We start from the raw sequence: 23,846 nt of genomic DNA, 5'->3' as shown, positions 1-23,846 counted from the left end.
AGACCATTCAAGTAGGAACAAGTGTCATATGGTACAAAAAAGCCCTGAGGTCCAGTTTTAGGTTTACCACTAACCAGTTGCATGACCTGAGGCCGCTTAACCTCTGGGCCTTAAAATTGGGTGATGGTTAAGACAATGGACTTTGGAGTCAAACAGATCTGGTTCAAGGCCCGTATTAAACCTCTAGGACCTTCAGTTTTCTCATCTGTAAAATGAGACCATTAATAGTTCAACTTCATACAAGGTTGTTATAAGGATTAAATGGGACAGTGCATGTAAAATGCCCAGCATACAGTCAGCACTCAATAAATATTGGGTTTGGAATAGTAGTCATTATTTTCTTCTCCAGATCCAAAATGTTAGGATTCTGTGAATGGAAGAGCTTCTGAAGTGTCTGTCAGGATTGTATCCAGTTAGGAATTTCCGTTTCCTGAGGGGTGGGACATTGTAGCCAAGATTTACTTCTGCATAGCCCTTGGGCTTCGGTGTATTTCAGTTACCCATTTATCGATAACCCTGACATCCCTTGAAAGGGAAGAGGAGGGAATCCGCTACCCTGTCCGAAGAGGAAAGACCATGTGGACTCGTCTGGCACAGTCTTTCAAAGCAAGCTGTTTGCTTGCTTTAAGGATTATTGGCTTTGGGATCACCAGAGCCGGACAAAGGAGCATGGCTGGGCCCGGGAAGGAGAATGATCAAAGACAGAAAGCCAGTGGCCTTCGGAGGGACTAATAATGGGGGCAAATTAATACCCCCATCAGCATCCTCTCTCTTGCAGTTTCCACAGCTATGGTGGAGGGAAACAGCAGGAGACTAGGCCATCCTCAAAGCTTGCCCAGTTCACTCCAAGCATAACAACAACATCCTACATCTTTCCAGTTCTTTATCATTGGCAAGTGCTTCATGGGAAGTAAACGGGAAAGAGGATACTTTGCTTGTTTTACTTATTTTATTATTTTTTGTTTTTTTGTTTTTGCTGAGGAAGATTCTCCCTGAACTAACATCTGCTGCCAATCTTCCTCTTTTTCGTATGTGAGCCGCTACCACACCATGGCCACCGACAGACGAGTGATGTAGGTCCACACCAGGGAATGGAACCCAGGCTGCTGAAGTGGAGTGTGCTGAACTCAGCCACTAGGCCACCAGGGCTGGCCCATTTTGCTTGTTTTAAAGATCAGGAAATTGAGACCCAGAGAGGCATAAGTGGAAGTCAAATATTCAAAACCCAGGTTTCCTGACCCATAGTTCCATGCTTGTTCCTCCATACTATTTTGTATCAGATGTATAGTTGTGCAGATTCAGATCATTTCTTTCCTTTCCCTTTATGTCTTTCTGAGCTTCATTTTCTTTGTTGTAAAATGGGGCTGTTAATAATACCTTCCTCACCAGGTCTGTGCAAGGACTAAACTAGATAATGTGTATAGAGTGCTTCATGCAGTAGTAGCTATTAGTTGTTGCTATCAGATGTTATAGCTTCCCTACTGCCTGGGAGGATACTAAATTCCTAGTATCACTTTTTATTATTTCCTCCAATGAACCCCATGTTTTGAAAGATTTTGTATATCAAATTGCATATATTGGTTAATAATTTTTTTCTTTTGTTATTATCAAAGGCATTTAAGACTGCCGGTTGGAGCTCCTGATCAGCAATTGCATCAATACTGAACTGATTTAATTTCAATAAAAGCAACCTGATATATAGAGAGCCTCTCCATCATAATCTAAGTAAATGTACTTCCTTCAGGTTGTCTGAAGTGTCTAAAACATCTTGCTGATCTCCAGCACTGTCTTTGCAGATTCTGGACATAGTTGGGCTCTTACTTTTCAATGAATAAGCCAACCCTTAATATTATAATCTGAGTGAGTTGATGTTTTGTGTGTGATCTAATTTAATTTTTGAATGTTACAATTTTTTCCATTGCATCATGGGAAAATGGTGTGGTCCAGAAATAATAAAAATGAATTCATTAAGAATGAAACTGAAGAAGAATCTTTAACATGCTACCAGAAGTTACTGATTAACAGGCATACCAACATTTCAGATTACATTCTGATTAAGACTACATTCTGATATACAAGAACTAAATTGTATATTTTATTCATTGTCATTAAAGGCCAAGGTCAATTATAATTTTTAATTTTTTTACCCTTTAGCCATCCAATTTTTATAATATCAGAAAATAAAGAAAAATAATTTATTTTAGTATACAGAAATTGGAACTTTTATAGCCAAATTTCCCTGTTAAGAGGGAAAATTATAAAAGATATTGAAAAAGACAAATTTATATAAGCTCATCTCTTATTTTGAAAAAATATGTTACACAGTGAACAAGTCTTGAGTCTTTCAAGTATTATTGGGTCAGGCTAAAATAATTTCATTGTGAGAGCATTTTCCTTCTCTGTGTGCAGTCTGAGTGCATATTTTGTGCTCTTAGGAATAACTTTCCAAAGCTGTGTAAAGAATGTAGCAATAAAATCTAATAAGAATTATGGCTCACGACTTGAATGATGTCAGTACCCTTTTAATCCTCCCAAACATGAAAACGTTTTCTCCTCCTAAATAAGATTTCTTAACTCTTTATTTCTAAGGAAATAAACAGAGCTCTGCAATTCCATTGGCAAAGAGTTAAAGGAAGATGTTTCATTCCGTTATTAATGCTTATGCTTATTATTAAGATAAGCATTTAAAAAAGAAATGTATTCTGGACAATATTTTTATGAATACATATTCTTTTGTCTTTTTTTTTCATATATAACATCAGAAGATCTCTGAGCTCAGTGTTCAAGCAACGATCCTTTTCTTTCTTTAAGCCCGTGGTTCTCAAAGTTGAGTGTGAATCAGAATCACCTGGAAGGCTTGTTAAGACACATTGCTGGGGCTCATTCTCAGAGTTTCTGATTCAGGAGGCCTGGAGTGGGCATGAGAATTTGCATTTCCAATAGGTTCCCAGGTGATGCTAATAACAACTTTAAACCTTTTTAATCTTCTTATTTTACAATTTAATTTGGTGGGATTCTACCATCCTGAGGCATATATGTCCCCTTGGTTTAGAAGAAACCAGAGTTCAGTAAGTTAGCGATAGTTTGGTTATTTGGCCACTCCTGATTTATTTCAAGTCAAAGAACTGCACACAGAAAAGCATGGTTGATGAAACGCTTCGATGCTTGAAGATGTCAGACTGTAGAATCTCTACAGGTAAGTGTGTGATTTCTTTAGTGACATCACATTTGCCTGCAGAGATTTTCCAGTCTGCCACTTTGAAGTTGTATTTAAGATAGAAAAAAGTTGTCTTCTTTCTACAGTGATCTTTCCAGGACTGCTAGATTTTAAAACTATATTTATCCAAGGTTAAAATTGAACGGGAAAAAGGAGTTATAGTTGGGGTTCAGATAGGAGAGTAAATGAGAATGGATACTCTGTAATTCTGCCACACATCTCCATGGAGAATGAAGGAAAATGGGAAAAGTGAAGCTTCCCCAAACCACAACCAGTTTCATTTGTAACAGTGTTTTAGCCACACTGAAAGCCTTTTATAGTCAATCTAAGTAAATACCCGTGAGTTTAAAGCCATTTTACCTAAAGGTTAGAATTTTCAACTGGGTTTGTCAATGTCTTTCTTAATTTTCACTATGCCTAACTAATCGCAAGAGAGATGAGGAGAAGGAGGAAGTGTGCTTCTCACTTTTATTTTCCCCATCTCTCTTCTACCTAATAGCAGGCATATGATAAATAACATCATCTGCTGCTAATTTTAAAGTGCTGAAATAATGCATAATAATCAATATTTTACTTCAGGAGAAGCTCAAGAATAATCTAATTTGTGAATATTGTGATATCATTAACTCTACAATGTCTTCTTTTGTTCATTTGTCAGATTTTTTTCCCAATGTTAACCGTAAGTTTATTTCAACATTTGACTACAGCAGGGACTTTGTGTATTTTGTTCCTGCTGTAACCCAGCACAGAGAACAGTTCCTGGCACATTATAGGTACTCAATAAACATTTATTTACTGAATGGCCATTAATTTACTTAGGATACTTTTTGGCAAATGCTTGTTTACCATTAGAAAGGTAATATATAGGGGCCGGCCCGTTGCGCAAGTGGTTAAGTGCCTGTGCTCCGCTGTGGCAGCCCAGGGTTCGCGGGTTCGGATCCCGGCGCCACCAACGCACCGCTTGGCAAGCCATGCTGTGGTGGCATCCCATATAAAGTGGAGGAAGATGGGCATGGCTGTTAGCCCAGGGCTAGTCTTCCTCAGCAAAAAAAGAGGAGGATTGGCAGATGTTAGCTCAGGGCCGATCTTCCTCACAAAAAAAAAAAAAGAAAGGTACTATATATACATCAAGTCACATATTTTATTGATATCAGAGTGAATATATTTAATTTCAGACAAGATAAAAGCAGAACATTTAAATAGGAAAAATCCATCTTGCTAATAAAGAATATTCCTATAATAAAATGCATTATAATGAAACTTTAAAAAATAATTCCCATATAGTCTAACAATGTTATATTATGCCTTTCTGGCATGTAGTTTTATTTCAGATGATGAGTTTTCTAGTCCTGGATTGTATCCAAATTTGTGTAATAATGAATCACAAAATTAGGTTTGATTATGTTTACACTACACAACACAGTGTCTTGATTATCTGTTAATCTGCCATATACACATCCTTTGACCTCAAGATGACTTTAAAAGCATCCTCTCAATTGCATTCTAACTTTTCTAGATAAACCATAAATACAAACTTAACATTAAATCGCTCATAAGTGTAGAGGATATAACAGGTGGCCCTGATATGACGTTAGTGGAGCTAAATAATGTGTTGAAATAATTGGAGCTTAGAAAGATAGAAAACATCTGGGTTTCAAGGGCGACTATTTCCATCCTTTTTACTGCTTTTTAAATACAGAGCTACATCATTCTGAGTTATGTAGAAAGAAGGGGCTAGTGTTAGGAACTCCATGACCCTCATTATGTTCATCTGAGCTCCAAAGGGTGGGACTAGTATACTTTGGTTATGGGAGAAAGATAAGGCTCCTTATGCCATTTTTCATTTTCTCTTTTCCAATCATGCTTTTTGTTTTATATGTGCTTGCAAGGCCTGGTTAACAGTATCACTTGTTCTTTTGAAGGAAAATTGAACTTGTGAATGATGGAATCATAGTTGCCATGTCCCTGATTGTTGATATCTTGTTTGTTTCTTTGCTCCATGGGAAAGCATGAATGGAACAAGGCTTTGGAACAACATCATCATTTTAGCTCTGTGACTAGGCTCTTTAGAGACAGCCAACCTATAATGCAGGGCTCCTGTTAGTTTAAACACTTCCAGGGAGAGAGACCCTTTCATAAATATGAATATTTGATATATAAGCATTATCTGACATTAGCATATTAGTACAGATGCATTTCTAAGACTAGGCCTAGCATAGATTAAATGTCTGAAAAATATCAAATAGTACAGTATGTTTTGAAAGATCAGGAGGCCAAGATCTACCCAGGAGCTCTCAACTCTGACTGCACATCAGAATCGTCTTGGAATCTATGGAACACACAGATTCCCAAGCCCCAACCAAGGCTTTCTGAACCTGAACTTCCAAATGTGAATTTGAGAAGTCTCTATTTTTAAAAAAGGTAATAAACTTTATTTTTTAGAGAAGCTTTAGGTTCACAGCAAAATTGAGTGCAAAGTACAAAGAGTTCCCATGTATTGCCTATTCCCACACTCCCACAACCTCACCCACCATGGATATCATGCACGATAGTGATACATTCATTACAATCGATGAACCTACACTGATACATCATTATCACTCCAAGTCCATAATTTAAATTAGGGTTATTCTATGGGTTTTGACAAATATATCATGACATGTATCCACCATTGTAGTATTGTACAGAATAGTTTCACTGCCCTAAAAATTCTCTGTGTTCTACCTATTCATTCTCTCTCTCCCCAACCCCTGATCTTTTTACTGTCTCTATAGTTCTGTCTTTTCCAGAAAGTCATAAGGTTGGAATCATACAGTATGTAGCCTTTTCAGATTGGCTCCTTTCACTTAGTAGTGTGTATTTACATTTCCTCCATGTTTTTTCATGGCTTGATAGCTCATTTCTTTTTAGCACCAAATAATATCTATTCACTTACTGAAAGACTTTGTAATTGCTTTCAAGTTTTGGCAATTATGAATAAAGCTGCTATAAACATCCACGTGCAGGTTTTTGTGTGAACAAAAATTTTCAATTTATTTTGGTAAATACCATGATCGCTGGTTTATATGGTAGACGTATATTTAGTTTTCTAAGAAACTGCCAAACTGTCTTCCAAAATGGATGTGCCATTTTGCATTCCCACCAGCAATGAACCAGTTCCTGGTGCTGCACATCCTCATCAGCATTTAGCGTTGTCAGTGTTTTGAATTCTGGCCATTCTAATAGGTGTGTAGTGGTCTCTCACTATTGTTTTAATTCGCAGTTCCCTAATGACACATGATGGTGTCATATGCTTACTTGCCATCTATATATCTTCTTTGGTGAGATGTCTCTTCAGGTCTTTTACCCATTTTTTAATTGGGTTGTTTTCTTATTGTTGAGTTTTAAGAATTATTTGCATACTTGGATATCACTCCTTTATCAGATGTGTCTTTTGCAAATATTTTCTCCCAGTCTGTAGCTTGTTTTCTCATTCTCTTGACATTGTCTTTTGCAGAGCAGGAGTTTTTAATTTTTTTTTTTTTTTTTTTTTTTTGTGAGGAGGACCAGCCCTGAGCTAACATCCAATGCCAATCCTTCTCTTTTTTTGCTGAGGAAGACTGGCCCTGGGCTAACATCCGTGCCCATCTTCCTCTACTTTATATGGGACGCCACCACAGCATGGCTTAACAAGCGGTGCATAGTGCGCGCCGAGGATCCGAACCGGCGAACCCCAGGCCGCCGTGGGCGGAGTGTGCGCGCCCAACCACTTGTGCCACCGGGCCGGCCCCAGGAGTTTTTAATTTTAATGAAGCCCAACTTATCAATTATTTCTTTCATGGATTATGCATTTGGCGTTATATCTTAAAAGTTATCACCATACCCAAGGTCACCTAGGTTTTCTCCTGTGTTACCTTCTAGGAGTTTTATAGTTATGCATTTTACATTTAGGTCTGTGATCCATTTTGAGTTAATTTTTGTGAAGGGTGGAAGGTCTATGTCAAGACAAAATTTTTTTTGCACATGGATGTCCAGTTGTTCCAGCACCATTTGTGGAAAAGACTATCTTTGTTCCATTGTATCGCCTTTGCTCCTTTGTTAAAGATCACTTGACTATATTTATGTGGGTCTATTTCTGGGCTCTTTATTCTGTTCCATTTCTCTATTTGTTTATTCTTTCACCAATACCACGTCATTACCATAGCTTTATATTAAGTCTTGAAGTTGGGTAGTGTCAATCCTCTGACTTTGTTCTTCTCCTTCAATATTGACTTGGCTATTCTGAGTCTTTTGCTTCTCGATATAAACTTTAGAATCTATTCGTTGATATCCACAAAATAACTTTCTGGGATTTTGATTGAGATTGCATTGACTCTACAGATCAAGTTGGGAAGAACTAACATCTTGACAATATTGAATTTTTCTATCCATGAACATGGACTCTGTCTCCATTTATTTAGTTCTTCCTTGAAATCTTCCATCTGAGTTTTGTAGTTTTTCTCACATAGATCTTGTATACCTTTTGTTGATTTATACCTAAGTATTTCACTTGTTTCAGATGCTAATGTAAATGACAACGTGTTGTTAATTTCAAATTCCTCTTGTTCGTTGCTGGTATATAGGAAAGTGATTGATTTTTGCATATAACCTTGTATCCTTCAACCTTGTTGTAATTGCTTATTAGTTCCAGGAGTTATTTTGCTAGGACTTCCAGTACAACATTGAAAAGAGTGGTGAGACAGTACATCCTTATCTTGTTTCTCATCTTAGCAGGAAACTTTCAAGTTTCTCACTATTAAGTATGATATTAGCTACAGATTTTTTTTATAGATTTGAGGGAGTTTCTCTCTGAGAGTTTTTACCATGGATAAGTGATGATTTTGACAAATGCTTTTCTGCATCAATTGATCTGATCATGTGATTTTTTTCTTTATGCTGTTGATGTGATGGGTGACACTGATTTTTTGTTGACGTGATGGGTGACGCTGATTTTTTTTTTTTGTCTGAGGAAGATTGGCCCTGAGCTAACATCTGTGCCAATCTTCCTCCGTTTTGTATGTGGGTCGCCGCCACAGCATGGCTTGATGAGTGTTGCAGGTCTGTGCCCAGGATCTGAACCCACGAACCCAGGCCACCAAAGTGGAGCGCACTGAACTTAACCACTACACCACCGGGCCAGCCCCCCAGTGTTGATTTTTTGAATGTTGAACCAGCTTTGCATTCCTAGGATAAATTCCACTTGGTGAAGGTATATAATTCTTTTTATATATTGTTCATTTGATTTGCTAATATTTTGATGAGGATTTTTTGCACCTATGTTCACGAGAGATATTGGTCTACTGTTTTATTTTCTTGTAAGTCTTTGTCTGGTTTTGGTATGAGGGTAATGCTGGCCTCATGGAATGAATTAGAAAGTAGTCCGTCTTCTATTTTCTGGAAGAGATTGTAGGGAATTGGTAAAATTTCTTCCTTAAATTTTTTCTTTTCTTTCTTTTTGTTTTCGCTGGGAAAGATTTGCCCTGAGCTAGCATCTGTTGCCAATCTTCCTCTTTTTTTCTAATGTGAGCTGCTGCCACAGCATGGCCACTGACAGGCGAGTGGTGTGGTTCCATGCCCGGGAACCAAACCCAGGCCGCTGAAGCGGAGTGCACCAAACATTAGCCACTAGGCCACTGGGGCTGGCCCTCTTCCTTAAATGTTTTATGGAATTTACCAGTGAACCTATCTGGGCCTGGTGCTTTCTGTTTGGAAGGTTATTAATTATTGATTCAATTTCTTTAATAGATACAAGCCGTTCAGATTGTCTATGTCCTCTTGTGTAAGTTTTGGAAGATTGGTCCATTTCATTTAGGTTATCAAATTGTGGGCGTAGAAGTTGTTCGTAATATTCCTTTTTATCCTTATTATGTTCATGGGATCTGTAATGATGTCTTGTCTTTCATTTCTGATGTTAGTAATTTGAGTCTTTTTTTTCCTTCATTAGCCTGGCTAGAGGCTTATTGATTTTATTGATCTTTTCAAAGAACCAGCTTTTGGTTTTATTGATTTTCTCTATTGATTTCCTGTTTTCAATTTCATTGTTTTTTGCTCTAATTTTTATTATTTCTTTTCTTCTGCTTACTCTGACTTTGTTTTTCTTTATCTAGTTTTCTATGGCAGAAGCCTAGCTGATTGATTTTAGAGCTTCCTTCTTTTCTAATATAGGCATTCAATGCTATAAATTTCTCTCTAAGCACTGCTTTCACTGCATCCCACAAATTTTCATAAATTGTGTTTTCATTTTAATTTAGTTCAAAATATTTTTATATTTCTCTTGAGATTTCTTCTTTGACCCATGTATTATTAAGAAGTATGTTGTTTAGTCTCCATGTATTTTGTGATTTTCCAGTTATCTTTCTGCTATTGATTTCTAGTTTAATTCCATTGTGGTCTGAGTGCAAATTTCTATTATTTGAAATTTGTTAAGGTGTGTTTTATGGCCCACAATGTGGTCTATCTTAGTGAAAGTTCCATGTGAGCTTGAGAAGAATGTAATTTGCTGTTGTTGGATGAAGTAGTCCATACATGTCAATTATTTCCATTTGATTGATGGTGCTGTTTTGTTAAAAAATGTCCTTACTGATTTTCTGGTAGCTGGATCTGTCCCTTTCTGATAGAGGGGTGCTAATGTCTCCAACTAAAATAGTGGGTTCATCTATTTCTCCTTGCAATTCTATCAGTTCTATCAGTTTTTGCCTCATGTATTTTAATACTCTGTTGTTAGGTGCATACACATTAAGGATTCTTATGTCTTCTGGAGAATTAACCCCTTTATTCTTACATAATATCCCTCTTTATCCCTGATAACTTTCCTTGTTCTGAAGTCTGCTCTGTCCGAAATTAATATAGGTACTCTGACTTTCTTTTGATTAGTGTTAGCAGGTATATCTCTCTATCTCTTTACTTTTAATCTATATGTCTTTATATTTAAAGTGGGTTTCTTGTAGACAATATATATAGTTGGGTCTTATTTTTTGATACACTGTGACAGTCTCTGTCTTTTCATTGGTGTATTTAGATCATTGACATTTAAAGTGATTATTTATGTAGTTGGGTTAATATCTACCACATTTGCTATTGTTTTTTATTTGTTGCCCTTGATCTTTGTTCCTGTTTTTGTCTTCTACACTGTGCCTACAGAAAAAGGCACTTTTTCTGCCTTTTGTAGTTTTAATTAGGCATCTTATATGATTCCATTTTCTCTCCTTTCTTAGCATATGGATTATTGATTACTCTTTTTTTTTTACTTTTTTCCTTGTTTCCCTAGAGTTTGCAATATACATTTACAACTAATACAAGTTCACTTTCAAATAACGCTATACCATTTTACAGGTAGTATAAGTACTTTATAATAACAAAATATTCCTAATTCCTCCATACTATCCCTTGTATCATTGTTATAATTCATTTCACTTATACATAAGCATACATAAGCATATATCTATATAGATAGACCTACAGATATAAGCATGTATCTGTATAGATATACCTATCTATCTATATGGATACAGATATACCACACATAGGCATACATAATTTAATACATTGTTGCTATTATTATTTTGAACAACTATCTGTTAGATCAATTAAGAATAATAAAAATGAAAATTTTTATTTTACCTTCACTTATCCATGTTCTGATGCTCTTCTTTTTTTATTTAGATCTGAGTTTCTGGCTTATATCAATTTCCTTTTCTCTGAAGAACTTTTAACACCTCTTGCAAGGCAACAAATTTTCTCAACTTTTGTTTGTCTGAGAAAGTCTTATTTCTCCTTAACTTTTGAAGGATAATTTCAAAGGGTACAGAATTCCAGGTTGGTGGGTTTTTTCTCTTAACACTTTAAATATTTTACTCCACTATCTTCTTGCTTCCATGGTTTCTGAGGATAAGCCTAATGTAATTATTATCTTTGCTTCCTTATAGATAAGGTGATTTTTTTCTTCTGACCTTTTTTGAGATTTTTTTATGATTGATTTCCTGAATTTTTTTCTTTTTTCTGAGGAAGACTGGCCCTGAGCTGACATCTGTGCCCATCTTCCTCTACTTTACATGGGATGTTGCCACAGCATGGCTCAACAAGCAGTGCGTCGGTGCGCACCCAGGATCCGAACCAGCGAACCCTGGGCCGCTGCAGCGGAGCGTGTGCACTTAACTGCTTGCGCCATGGGGCTGGCCCCTGATTTTCTGAATTTTGAATATGATATGCCTAGTTGTAGTTTTTGTTTTTTGTGTTTTGTTTGTTGGTTTGTTTGTTTTTGCATTTATCTGCATGGTGTTCTCTGGGCTTCCTGGATCTGTGGTTTTATGTCTGACATTAACTTGGGGAAATTCTCTATCATTATTGCTTCAAATATTGCTTCCATTCCTTTCTTTCTTCTACATCTGGTATTCCCATTACACATGTTATACTTTTTGTAATTATCCCATAGTTCTTAGATATATTTTTTTTTTCCAGTAATTTTTCTCTTTGCTTTTACTTTTTGGAAGTTTCTATTGTTATATCCTCAAGTTCAGAGAGTCTTTCCTCTGCTGTATCCAGTCTACTAATTAACCTATCAAAGGCATTCTTCATTTCCATTACTGTGTTTTTTGAATTCTAGCATTTCTTCTTTATCCTTAAAATTTCCATCTCTCTGCTTACCTGAACCATCTGTTCTTTCATGTTGTCTACTTTTCCCAGTAAAGCCCTTATCATAGCTTTTTTTTTTTTTTTTTGGTAAATTCCTGGTCTGATAATTCCAATATTCCTGCCATATCTGACTCTGGTTCTTACTCTCCTCAAACTGTGTTTTTTGCCATTTAGTATGCCTTGGCTTTTTTTGTTGAAAGGTAGACATGATGTACGGGGTAAAAGAAACTGTGGTAAATAGGCCTTTAGTAATATGGTGGTGAGGTGCAGGGGGAGGGGAAGAGTTCTTTAGTCCTGTGATTAGGCCTCAGTCTTTTGGTGAGCCTGTGCCCCTAGACTGTGAACTTCACCAGTGATTTTCTGCCCCCATCCCCCACCTTAGGTGGGACAGGATGGCTAGAGGGAGTTAGAGTTGGGTATTTCCCTTTCCCCAGATCACTTGGGCTCTGATAAAACTCCAGTAGGTTAGGCTCTGGTAAAATAGTTTCACCTGAGGGGAGGCTTTGTTAAGAAGAACAGAATGCTCTGGCATATTTCAAAATGGTTCCTTTTTTCCCTGCCCCTGCTGGAAGCATGAGGAGATTTTTCTCCGATATACACTGTGAGGACCTAGTCAAGCTCCTGAAGGTAAAACTCACACAAGCGTGGGTGCCCCCTCTATGACTAGAGTTTTTGACTCTCAGACTTGTCCAGACCCAGCCTCCAGAAATTCATCAGTTGCAGTTCAGGTTTTCCTACCCTGACACTGGTTCCTGTGGAGGTTTCTGCTCCAGTAAGTTGTAATTCTCTGTATTCACTTGTCTCTCCATACTTTGGGGCAGTGGTTTTACCCTGTGAACCTACTTGTCTGATGAATCTAAGAAGAGTTGTTGATTTTTCAGTTTATTCAGCTTTTTACTTACTGTTAGGATAGAGTGGCAACTTCTGAGCTCCTTACATGCCAAGTGGGAAACTGAAAGCCTAGAAGTCTCTTTTTCAAGATGAGTCTGATGACTGGATGGGTTTGGAGCTAATTGGCTTTCAAACTTTAAAAATGCAATGCCATCTTATTTCAAAGAAAATATGAATTTATAAATTTATAAAAAAATATAAAATCGGTAAAAGTGGGGGCTGTTCTAGTTGAAGTGTGTGTTGGTGAGGCAGGGATCCAGAGTTTTATCCTCTCAGACTCTCCCCTGATGGCAGCCCCAAACTGCCTCTGCAGAGTCCCTCATTTGCCAATCATACTGCTCTGTCTAGCATGAGGTCAGCCAATGATCTCTGAACGCTCTTGGAGATGGGGATGCATCTGGGTGGCCAATCAGGGCAAGGAGGGACAGCACTCAAAGGGGTACTGACTTCAGATATTTGCCCTGTAATTGCCACTGAAAAGTGAAGGGGGCAGGAGGGTGATGAAATTGAAATCAAAGTTAGAAATCTGTTTGCTGCACAAAAAGACCATTTTGCAACTTGCCTCCTTTAAACGATCCTGCTGGTGCAGGGTGTTATTTAAGCCTAAGGGGATGTTTTAAAGGTGGAGGATTGCCCTGGTGATGAACAAATATGAGAAATAAACTTCCAGTGGGGCTGGGTTGCCTGCTGACTGTGATTTCCTGATGATCTATAACAATGGTTATTCACTAACAGCTGGCGCATGTCTCCGTCGGACAAAGCCACTGGGAAGCGCAGGCGCTCGGATTGGTGAACCAGAACCGTTTCCCTGGTAACAGTTAACTAGCACGTGTTTTATTGTTTCCAACTGCTTTTCCTAGGGTATTTGCAGGTGGTGGGAGATGCTTTCTTAAAGAGGGGTCATAACCTCATGAACTTTCAGATGTTGCAACAAATTGGGGAACAAAACATTTTTTTTCTTTTTCAAATATATTAAGTAAATCTTATTACGTAGCATTTTCAAGACAGATGCAGCCCAACAGTTTTTCTATTTTGCCATTATTTCCAGATGTTATCAATTTTAAAGTCAGTTCCATTTTATGATCAGGATCTATAGGAAGGTGATATTAGTGATGTGTACCGTAGCAGAATATTGTTTTGGCCTTTTTGGGATGTGTTCTGGTTCAATATTTTGCTGTAAAATGTGAGATCAAACCATAAAACGTGGATTTATTTTTAATTGGCCTTTAATGGTTTGTATATTTTGCCTCTTCATTAATTAATTTAGCTCAATGTTTTTCCTTTGCTAGTAGTTTTCTTTCTTGCTTTTAATGCACCAGAAAATTTATAGTGTTGCTATAAAATACAAGACCAAATAAAACTTGATTATATTAGAATTTCCTTCTATATTTATTTGACGTATTTTTGAAAGGATCAGTTAATTTCCAGATGGATAGCTCCCTCTTCTGTCTGGTTTGCAGAATTTGCATCTTCTGAAACCACGGATGGAAGACACAGTATGTATCACAGAATTCTCTAGCTTGGCTGAAGGTTGAATGTAGTTACTATCTGTAGCAAATTTGTGAATTGAATTATGGAGGATGCTTCCACTGTAATAATTTGGTTTAAAATAAAATCATCAACCCTGCTGTAAATGCTGGCTGAAAGTAAATGAAAACATTCTCTTAAGTTTGTATTGAATTTTATCTGTAGATATCATTGAAAAAAAATGCAGACCTGATCAATCACTTGTCTAAACTCTATTTGAAATACCCAGATTTTGGTCAAATAAGCATTTGTCACTTATTTGCACAGAATTCAAACAATATTGCAACTCAAGACTTCTCTTGAGCCTGATTTGCAAGGTCTTTTCTGGTAAGTGTTCTTCATGGGTTTTCAAACATGCACCTACTTATAAATTAGCTCAGTGGCATTCAAATGCTCTTCTCCAGGACCTTAGAATTTTTAACAGGCTTAAAAATTTTTTTTTGTTTGCCTGGGTCCAATTTAATCACTATAGCATGAGTTAGGGTTATGCTCTGAAAATGAACATAAAAAGATCTATAACCTGAACTCACAACCACAGAACCAAAAGAGCTAATAAAACTATTTATGATGATGAGGGTACTTATGTACAGTCTTTGTTTTTAGAGATGTGATGAGGTGATAAATTTTGACTATGAAAAGGAAAATGTGGATTCATTCAAACTCACCCCTCTCATTTTTCTCAGTGCAGGGTGTCGGGGATTATCTGACCCTAATTATGTGAATATATATTAAATGAGCACTGTTACAATTCTCCACTTTGCTTTCATTGAAACAGAAGCCATATTTTACCATGCACACTCCTGTTGTTACTGTGTCATTGTATTCTTTCTTTTTAGTTTCATTGGAGGGGTACAAGGAATAAATTGAATATAGTGGAATAAGAATTGGAAAACTATTCATTATCAAAATTTAGAGACTTAAGCAGACATTTGAAAATTTATAATTACTTTCTTATCTCTAAGTAGGTGAAATAACCAAGTAATAAAGTATTAAGTAGTAATCTCATTTGGAACGAGGGATTGTTGGAAACCACAGACCGTAGCACACCCAATTCAACTTCCCCTTTCATAGCACTGAGCCCAAAGAGGGTTGTTGTCTTGTTCAGGGTCCTGCAGTTAGGTGGTGACAGAAATGTCTTTTCTGACTGCTATTCGAGTGTTCTTTTGGCCAGGCCACACCCTTTGCTGTGGTCAAGGGGTTCTTTACTACTTGGCTGTGGCTCCCTAAATATTGATTCTGTGATTTCTTTTCTCCTCCAAGTGTACAGACTCTCGCCCCCATTTCTCAGATTTGCATTTCAGTGACTTACTAGCTGAGTGACTTTGGACTAGTTAACCAACCTCTCTCTGTGCTTCAGTTTTCACTTCTATGAAATGAGGATAATAATAGTGCATTTCTCATAGAGTTAAGACCCGTGATGTGCATGGCACAGCCTAGCACATAGTAAGCACTTAATAAACACTGTCTATTATTTTTATTATTATAATTTTCTGCCATTCTTACTCCAGTGTGTGCTTTGTAGCATGCAGTAATCAATCTAAAACAACTGAAGGTTGTACCTCCATGTTCACAGCAGCATTATTCACAATAGCCAAAAGGTGGAAGCAGCCCAAGTGTCCATCCATGGATGAATGGATAAATAAAATGTGATGTATATAATGGAATACTCTTCTGCCTTAAAAAGGAAGGAAATTCTGACACATGCTACAATATGGATGAACCTTGAGGACATTAGTTAAGTGAAATAAAGCAGTCACAAAAAGGCAAATACTGTATGATTCAACTTATATAAGGTAGCTAGAGTAGTCAGATTCATAGAGAATGAAAGTAGAATGGTGGTTGGCAGGGACTGGGGACAGGGGAGAATGGGGAGTTGTTTAATGAGTATAGAGTTTCCAGTTTGCAAAATGAAAAGAGTTCTGGAGACTGGTTGCACAACAATGTGAATGTACTTAACACTACTGAACTGTACTCTTAAAAATGGCCAAGGTGGCAAATTTTATATTGCATATATTTTACTACAATTAAAAATTTAAAAAAAGGAAAAACTGAAGAGTCTAGTGCAATTAGAGCACATTAGTTCTATTTGTTAACCCTGGACATTTTGACTTCTTGGTCCCAGAGTTCTGGGCCAGTGCTGTGGGTTAGAACCAAAAAGGTTTTAGTGGATGGTTAAATGTCTGATAGCAGTTCTTGAACATCATATCTGTTTTAGTTCTGTTTCCTTCCTCTAGGATTGCTGACTTCCTGCCAAGGATGGACTTAATTTCCAGGGCCTTATAGTTTATGGACTTGGATGAAATTATAGAAGTGCACTTTCCCCACAGACACGTGGGTAAACGCCACAGAGACTCTTCAAAAAATGCAAATACGTGAAAAGCAAACTTCATTCAGCAAGTTTACCGTTAAAACCCTCTTTGGGGGGATGGTATAAGCTGTTAGACAGAAGCTTAGAAACTGCCTTATTAAGCAAGCAAATAAGTAGAGAGAGAAAAATAAAGAAGAAAATTTTATCTTGGTTTAGGATTTTTTTTTTCAAATTTCTGTTTAATTATCATTATTGCCTACAGAGATGATTAAAAGCATCATACATTTCCAGGACAAAAAGCAAGCACAAGTAGAAGAGGGTTTATGCTAAATTGGCATTTGATCATTTCTTATAACAATCTAATGTAAAAGTTGTATCTCTTTTATTTCAATTCAAGAATTCCTTTTATTCAATATTTAATATCCTTTTTATTTCAATTCAATAACATTTACTGAATATCTGCTATGTAGTGAAGGCCCTGTATCTCAGAGAGGAGACTGCTAGGTTGGAGTTTTTAAAAAAAAAGTTTTAAAAGAAGGTAAGTACTTCAAAACTTTTTTTTAAATGTTCAAAGTAATTAAATATACTGGGAATAATAATAGTTATACTTCCAAATAACATTTCCTTTTCGATTATGAGATTTACATAAACTCAATATTTGCAGAGGAAAATTCTTCAACTATATTGTAGCAAGAATGTCTTCTTTCAGACACGTCAGTAGGGAACAATCACCACACTGGTGGATGTGTCTGCTCAAGGCAGCGTCAAAAAAGAGGCAAGAGATGTACTTTGATCAGCTTGTCAAAAATAGCAATGAAAGTGCTTAGTAACAGGACAGAATTAAATGTGTCCAACTCTGTCACTTTCAAAATGCCACATTTTAATTTTACTTTGTTCTTTTGAAATAACAATCAGAAGTTTTGCTTTAAATGTTTATAAATTAAACATTGAAATACAATTACTAGCTTATTTGGGGGCACTGCCACAAACCTAATGTCAGCATCATCTTAATAAAAAGCCTGGGTTTATAAATCCACCAACGGGCCTTTGATTAGAATCCCAGGCGGTCAATAACAATCTTGAAATCACAAAATACGCATAAAGAAAAACGTAAGACTTACCAAGAATAATAGCTGTAACAGCACAAGACAGAAGGCAAATTTTGATGACATTATTCAGCTTTCTATCTTTCAGCATCAGGTACTTTCTCTGACCGTCTGAAGGCTCTAGACATAGGTGAAAAAAAAGGGAGTGTTTTTAATATCAGGAGCTACGAAAGATGAGAAATGGGCCCTGGCAAACACATCTAAACACGTCAATGTATTTCATAATAGAAACATTTTCCTTTTCATTCTCAATATTTCTAGTTGAATGAGTACCCACCACGCCAAGGATTCTTAATAAAAACATTTTACCCTTTTTGAGAGGGAGACATCAGTAAGTTCATTCTGAAAGGTTCACATTTAGCTATTAGCCAAAAGTGAACGTTTGGTTGCTTTTGAATCCTTTTCAAGTCGTGAAAGCTTAGAGAGAAACTAAAGAGAAAGAGATCAGATCTCAGCCTACCTCTTTCAGCCCTTGAGAATTCCCTCTCCAAGTAGTTTCTTAAATAGTGAGGCTGCATCAGAACCCTCACTTCTTCTCCTTGGAAGTTATTAAATCAGCAGCAAGACCGACAATAATGGCACATGAAATCTAAGTTTTGTGTAGGAAACAGACAGGCAGTCTACACTTTGTTATTCACTTGATAGACAGAGCCATTTTGACAGCCCTAACCTTGGAAACCACAGGTCCTGCTGAGCTCAGCAGGAGTCAAACGCTGAGTACCATCTGTCAAAGCTTTATTTCCCCCCTCCTTCTTATCCACTCCTTTACTGGAAGATGCTAAAAAGAGCGATGAATGAAAGTCGCTAACTACAGTTAAACTTGTGTGGATTGTAACACTAATGTTGGGGTAAGAAATTCACTCTGCCTTCTACCAAATTTGAGTGAACTGAATTAGGTATTCTGTGTTCTTTCTTAATGGTTATCAAAAGAAGAAAGTGTGGGTTGAGGAACTCCATAATTACAGTCCAAACAACTAATACTACACAATGAGGAAATTGCACAGAGTTTGGTATGATTTTGCCAACTCTGTAGCTAAAATTATGAATGGTTTGGAAAATTCTCAACTCTAAAGATTCTCTTTTTTTCTTAATATAGTTTAATTAAATGTATAAAAACAACAAATTTGCTTCTTTCCAAAAATAGAGATTTTAATGAATTAAATTCTTGCTTTATAAAAAGAAATTTCATTCAAAACATTCTCTCTCGCCCCCCTCTCTAGCATAATCAATTCTAAAAAATTAACAAGCCTAATCATAATAAAATCAATTAAATCAAGTGTGGTATAGCTCATGCTGTACTTGTGTAGAAGACAGTATATCAATTGAAATATAGAGGAGCTAGAAATGGCATTGCTTTTGATTAAGTGCTATCAAAATGCCATATATTTTTTGAAGCACAAATTTATTTTGCATAACATTTAAAAATTTTGTATATTTAATGAATAATTTTAGTTATCTATTTAAAATCTTTAAATTTAGAATACCATTTCTAGCACACTAGAAATTTCTAGTTCATTCAGAAATTTAGAGTATATTTCCATAAATACAGAATCATAAAATATAGTTTAGAATTTAAAAGTTGAAGAAAATGAAGTCTTTTTTTAGCATAATTATTCCAAATTTGAATTTTTAAGTTAAATTCTGTATTTTATTCTAACTTATTTTTTGTTTTACCTGTCTTTCCTCCAATTTTCCCCAATGCTAAAAAATAGTTATTTAAAATACTATGTCACAAGAATAATACTATACATACTATATGTACTAGATATACTACACTATAGCAAGTAATTATTCATTGTTTAGTGGATAATTACCTTGTCAAGAAGACATTGTGAAGAAGTATTTTAATTGATGATTATATTTACACAAGTGTGTACTTTTTACTTTTTACTGGATGTGCCATATGTATAAATTTTGCAGAAATTTGAGAGCCCTTACATATAAATGAGTGAAATGCTTTATGTAAAATATATATATATTTTTTTTTTTTGTGAGGAAGATCAGCCCTGAGCTAACATCCATGCCAATCCTCCTCTTTTTGCTGAGGAAGACGGGCCCTGAGCTAACATCTATTGCCAATCCTCCTCCTTTTTTTTTTCCCCCCTTTTTCTCCCCACAGCCCCAATAGATAGTTGTATGTCATAGTTGCACATCCTTCTAGTTGCTGTATGTGGGATGCCGCCTCAGCATGGCCGGACAAGCGGTGCGTCGGTGCACAGCGGCGATCTGAACCCTGGCCGCCATTAGCGGAGCGCCCGCACCTAACCGCTAAGCCACAGGGCCGGCCCCTATGTAAAATATTTTTAATAAATTGCACACCCAGAAGGTGATTTTGTTATTTGAAGTGACCAAGAGGTGATTTATTTTGCAATGCCAAAACTAGCTAACTAATAGTTTCTAATATTACAAGATAGGATTTTTGTGTTTCAGTTTTGCAAGACACTTCAGCCTTATGTATTTTTGTGAACATATGCACAAAGGCATTTGAATAAAGTCTGAATAGGTAATATTTGAGTTGGGGCTTTGCTCCTTCTCTGAGCTTCCATCACCTGCCCTTCATCCTAGGAGGGATTGATCTCATTCAGAGGCTGAGGAAGGAAGCTGCCTTTGCTGGCAGACAGTGTCCCTGCTCAGTAAACACCTCTTCCACCAGTGTGTTAATGCCTGAAATTCTTTCTCCTGGGAGCAGGAAACAACTTTCACCACATTGAGAGAGAAGATTCAAAGGGAAATGCCCTGGGGGAAAGGAAGCACGTGGACTTAAATTAATCTTGCTGACAGTTATTCTGACAGCAAAGAGAAGCAGAGAGGAGCAGTGGGGGAGACACCTTCGGATGGAGAAGCAGTGTAGACAGGGGAGGCAAACTCGGACTTCCTTGGGGTTTCACCTAAGGAGGGCTAGTCAGTGTCCATAGAGGAGTCTTGCTTTGCATCATGCATGTGTAGACATTCTTGATTCTCACTATTATGCTGTTAATTGTCAGACTGTCAGAGTTCTAGGGACATTAAGAATTGTTTCATGCAACCCTTCATTATAGAGATGAAGAAACTGAGACCCAGACAAGTCTACTCTGGTTTATCCAAACCTTGGTAAAAAAACAAAAAAAAAAAGCTATTTCATTCAAACTATGTTTAAATCCTTCCAGAGAATTTAACTTAACAATTTGCTCTATAGTCTGTCAGTAACAATTATACCCTGTATTTTATATTTTATGTAAATATTTATAATGTAGCTGTTTCTAAAAAAGGATAGATGCAGGTCCTTTACTGAGCAGCTGCTAGTTACACAACTCTGTGGTAATCTAGGGGGGCAGGAAGAATAATATTCACTCAGTCATTCAACAAAGATTTATCAAGGCCCTCCCTTGTGCTAAGAATTGAGGAGACTAAAAAAAAGCCTCTGCATTCATGGAGGCTACATTTTAGCACGTGGGGTGATATGATACACAAAAGACATTAATTACAGAATCACACAAATATTATAAAACTATAACTGCTCTAAGTAGCATAAGGGAGAGAGACATGAAGCTGTGAGTGGGTACCACAGAGTGAGCTTTTCCTGTCAGACAGGTCTGCAAGGCTCCCTGAGGAAGTTGTGACTGAACTGAAGTGAGCTGGGGAAGGGCAGACAGGAGAGAGATACCCAGGCAGAGGGAACAGTGTATGCAAAGGCAGAGGGCGCACAAACCAATGTGAAGACCTGCAAGAAAGCTGGTGTGAGGGCAGCTTGGAATGCGAAGTGGAAAGTGATGGGTTGGGGAGTGGAGGGGAACCTTGCAGGGCTGTGATGATTGGGCTTCATCCTAAGAGCAAATGGAAGCAAATGGATTGTTTGAAGCAGCATAGTAGTGTGGTGACGTGATTAGATTGGGTGTTGAGATAACCACTTTGGCAGCAATGTGGAAAAAGGGTTGGCTGCGCAAGCGTGGAGCCCAGGCTGGGAGGAGCTGACTTGCTCATTGGGTGAACAATACCAACACACGTCCCCATTGTACAGATGGGGCAGCTGAGGCTGGAGAAATGGCATAATGAGGCTCAGATTCCATGTCTCCTGATTCTTAGGCCAGGTATTGCTGGCAGAACTATCCCACCTTTCAACGTAACATGGATTTCTGTTCCTTAGAATGTGTGCCTGAAAATAATAATGCTTCAGGGGTGTTTGAGGATGCCACCTGAATCCGTGCCCTTCTACAAGGCACGCAGCCTGGTGTGGTGACAGTCTGTAAGGGCCACCACAATTGGGGAGCTGTTTCTGTACCCATGGTGACAGAAAAGTGGAGAGCTTCCCCCCAGTTTAGTTTCTTATCTGTGACCTTTATATAGAACCATACAGCTTAGTAAGCCAATATTTTGTTTAATCCTCATAAGAAAACTGCAAAGTAGATATTATTAATGTCTCTATTTCACAAAAGAAGAAGCTGAGGTTCAAAGAGGCTGAGTGCTGTGTGTCCGGTTTCCTCATCTGTAAAATGGGGATCATAATATTACTGACCTCAGAGGATTTAATGAGCAATACAGATGAATCAGTAATTGTTCATTTGCCATTAATATTATCCATGGAATTCAGAGCCAGATTTGATGATAATTTATAGTAACTACATTAGGTCTCATGGTTACTGTATTTGTTTTCATTTCCTTTTCAAAATACTTATTTTCTTTTAAAGAAATAATAAAAGCAATTTAATAACTATTGAAAGTTTGGAAAATAATGACCTATATCCTATTTATCTTGATAGGATATGATAGTTTTCACAAATTTTTTCCATTTTTTCTACAAGTGTACATATCTTTACATCGTTGGAATTGTACCACAATTTTATAACCTGCTTTTCCTTTTGACATTATACCAAAATTTTTTATGTTGCTGCCAATTCTTGGCAAATGTCATTTTAAATGAGTAAATGTTCTGTAATTTAATTGGCCATATCCTGAACAGAAAGTATTTTGGTTTCTTTCAGTTTTTCTTTATTATAAATAATATTTTAATAACCATTTTAGTACATGTAACATTTTCTTCTTTGGGAATATTTTCTTAGGATACATTTTCAGAAATTAGACTATAAATTAGATTAGAACTTGAATATTTTTGTACTATTTGCTACTTATTACTAAATCATGGCTCTGCTTTTCCATTTTTAGCTTGTTAACTTATTTTATAAATTTTTTTTTTATTTGGCTCCCAACCTATTTTTAAAGAAGTGATTTGTTCAAGGTCATGGGGGTGAGTAATGGCAGAACCAAGACTTGAAGTCTTCTTTCTACTGAACCAGTGATGCCAATGGGAAAAAAAATTCTCATGGCCCAGATGTGAAACAGCCAGCCATTCCTTAGGGACTAGCTGAGGCAGCAGAAAGGGCGGAAGTCTAGGATTTGGGAGTTCTGAGTTTGCGTCCTGCTACTACCAAACATCTACTGTTTGACTTTGGTCTTTTCAACTATCACATAGATTCATTGATTCTTGCCCATATTTCCTGGGGAGTCTGAAGCTTAGAAAATGCGCCCGAGTGCTCTTGGAGTAGTGTAAATCACTGCATCAGGGTAGGGCAGCATCTTGCTCTCTGAATCCTGAGCACTGAGCTCCTCTAAGAAGCTGTGGTATAGTGCTTCTCAGACTTGAATATGCATATGAATCATCTGGGAATCCTATTAAATTCTGTTTCAATAGGTCTGAGGTAAGCCTGGGATTTTACATTTCTGACAAGCTCCCAGATGATGTCTGCTGCTGCTGGTCTGTGGACCACACTTTGAGAAGCAGGACATAGCAGCCACTCTGAGTGGTTGTTCACTCACATAGGTGACTGTCCTCATGGTGTACAGCACCCTGCACCATGGGGAGCAATTTTAATAAGTGAAAAAGGATAAGGATTAAAAGTAGTTGCCCAGATGCTCCTGAAGTGGTGTCTAATATGCTGTAGTGTGTGAACATCCCCGACTTGTTTGTGGTGGCAGTGTTATCTGATCTGTTTCCTCTTGAATGCTGGAGATCCCCTGAACCTAGGAATGTCCCCTTTCCTGAGATGTGGTAGGAAGTGGAAAGCAGTAACCTGGAATAATGGAGTAATAGGAAATGGTCCTAGCCTTTCATTATTATCATTTCCCTTATCTGAACACAAACCCGAGAATGACTTTTCCCATCCTTGTTTTATAT

Source organism: Diceros bicornis, chromosome 12 (genome assembly GCF_020826845.1).
Source record: "Diceros bicornis minor isolate mBicDic1 chromosome 12, mDicBic1.mat.cur, whole genome shotgun sequence".
Classification (NCBI taxonomy): Eukaryota; Metazoa; Chordata; class Mammalia; order Perissodactyla; family Rhinocerotidae; genus Diceros; species Diceros bicornis.
This window is presented reverse-complemented; position numbering follows the sequence as displayed.